Source organism: Berghia stephanieae, chromosome 9 (assembly GCF_034508935.2).
Source record: "Berghia stephanieae isolate SIO BIC M18660-M18661 chromosome 9, UCSD_Bste_1.3, whole genome shotgun sequence".
Lineage (NCBI taxonomy): Eukaryota > Metazoa > Mollusca > Gastropoda > Nudibranchia > Aeolidiidae > Berghia > Berghia stephanieae.
Window position 1 is genome coordinate 9,564,458 of NC_088368.1, and position 2,500 is coordinate 9,566,957.

The 2,500-nt window shown below is 43.2% G+C and overlaps 1 protein-coding gene across 1 annotated transcript in view; it reads left to right on the forward strand.

Annotated features, from left to right (window-relative positions):
• The window catches only part of LOC144979640 (uncharacterized), a 187,410-nt gene that overhangs the window by 77,301 nt on the left and 107,609 nt on the right, over positions 1 to 2,500 (forward strand). The gene's annotated exons all lie outside the window — the stretch shown is intronic.

Consider the following 2,500-nt stretch of genomic DNA (forward strand, 5'->3'; position numbering starts at 1 on the left):
TGGATTGCTTTGGTTCTATTCTGTAACATCAAGTAGTAGTAGTCCTTCAGAATCATTAGGCCCATTCAGTCGGAGTTCATCCCGGTTTCTATAGCGTGAAACGGACAATAGCAATTGTTTGCTACCCTTTTGATAGGACGCTAGTCTATCGCAAGTACTTTCCGTCAGAACTAACAGAAACAGCTACCCAATCACTGCTGGATGGACAGGGGTGTCAGACTGCACCCGGGATCGATCTCGGTCCCTTTCCTTGTGTAGTGAGCGCTCTACCAACTGAGATATTGGGATCCCTATTTTTCTGTAACATCAGAGTAGGTAATTTGATCTATTTATTCCTTCGCCAAACTTCGCAAGTCGAGAGCATCTTTCAAACTACACCCCCCCCCCCCCCCACACACACACACACTCACATCTCCTTCCTTCCCCGAACACCGATATCCCTGCCCCCCGAGGGGTAAGGATTTGACGAATAAACAACATCCACTCTCTCGCTAATCGACTGGTAATTTGTCCAGCCCTTCAAGTCCCATTAACAGTGGACATAGAAAATTAACGGTAACGGAAGTCACCATTGTTCCCCCCTCAAGGTGGGCCTAGCCCAGCGAGACGTTCCAGTCAATAATTATCCCTGTTACACACTGCTGCCAACTGCTACGAAATATTTGTAGAATTACGAATTTTAGGCTCCAGATAGAGAACTTTAGAGAACTGCATAGAAGTTTTTGATTCAATAAATCTGGTTGAAAACTAGAATCTGGCTTGCCATTGTGTGTCATTCCAGCGTGTATAGCCAGGTTCTTATGAATATTATATGATTTGAGTATTGTGTTATATATAAAAAAGAACTTGAGCTTTTATATAGCGCGTATCCACTTAATGTGCTCAAAGCGCTTTACAAGGGGTTCCTGACCAACAGCAACAAGTAACATGTGGAACGAGACATGACGCCTGTTAGGCGATATTACAATTTTTTTTTCCCGACACAGACAACGCTGTTAACGGCCAGGTACTCATTTTACACATGAGTACGGTGAGAGAATGTGAGTAAAGAGCATTTTCCAAGGACACAACTATGCGCCGAGCGAGGCTCGAACTCAGGACCTTCCGATCCGAAAGCGAGTGTCATAGCACTTGACCACATAGCCGCACAATTATTATGTAAGAAGCACAAGTAACACAAACCAGGTCGGACTACTCCGATCATTGTTACCCATTCTTTCACTGGCAACTCTCAATATCGCTTGACTTAGATTGATGCTTGAGGGGATGAAACATCGTATATTCTCGGAGACCAGTGTCATAATGTGATGCTGTTGCTGTTATCAGTCAGATTATGTAGGTTTTACCGTTAAGTATCACAGACTAGGGTGTATTCTCTATGTTAAGTATGGTGCATGCCCGGGAATGGCTGATAAATATCCCGCCATCCAAACTATTTGACACCTCATATCACCCCCCCTCCCATATCTCCACCCTTTGTATTACGCAATTACCTGTCTGTCCCAAATTCTCTGAATGTCTGGCATGGTTTTTATACGAACGGCAGACGAGTGGAAGACTACTGAAACAAAAAGTTGCATATACTCTCTCTCTCTCTCTCTCTCTCTCTCTCTCTCTCTCTCTCTCTCTCTTTCTCTTTTTCTCTTTCTCTCTTTCTTTCTCTCTCTCTCCCTCTCTATCCCCTCCCAAAACAGAATAATGATGTTTCGCCAATCACCTATCACACCGTTAAGTATCGTATATGTCCGGGAATATCCGATAACCATCCCCTCATCCAAACTATTTGACACCTGATATGCGTAACATGTCTATCGCTCTATTACCAGTTAGCTCGCCGTATTCTGGAAAAACACGTCTTTACAAATTTGACCAGAAAACTCGTCCTTCAAATATCGATAGGCTTAAATGACCCTCATCTGTTTTTTAACAATTAAAAAAAAAAAAAAACCAAACCATCAGGACCTTGCGAGGTCAAAACGAAAAAATAAAGACGAAAGTCCGTGAACCGGGGCTCGAACCCGGGACTTCCCGGGTCTAGTGCAATGTCTCGGTCACCATGCTGTTCGGCAACCGCTTAGAAAAATGTAATTACTACATATTTTACGCAGTAATGTATATAGGTCGCCTATCGCCTCCATACCGCATTATATTCTTGGGGTGGAAAAAAAAAACCCACTTGGAGTTAAAATAGGTCCGGGTTCGAGCCTCGTTCGGCGCATAATTGAGTCCGTGGAAAAGGCCCTTTACTCACATCCTGTCACTTGGCCGTTCACAGCGTTGTCTCTGTCGGGAAAAATTGCAATATCGCCTAAAATTGACAGGCGTCATGTCTCATTCTACATTTTAGGACATTGCACTATATATTGCTCATTAAAAAAAAAAAAATTCAAAACATTTAACTTTGTTAATTCTGATTATTTTGACACCGGAGCGGTCCAGTTTTATTAATAATGGCTCATTTCGATATGGCACCGTCTCGAGACCATGGGTCACAGGCAGA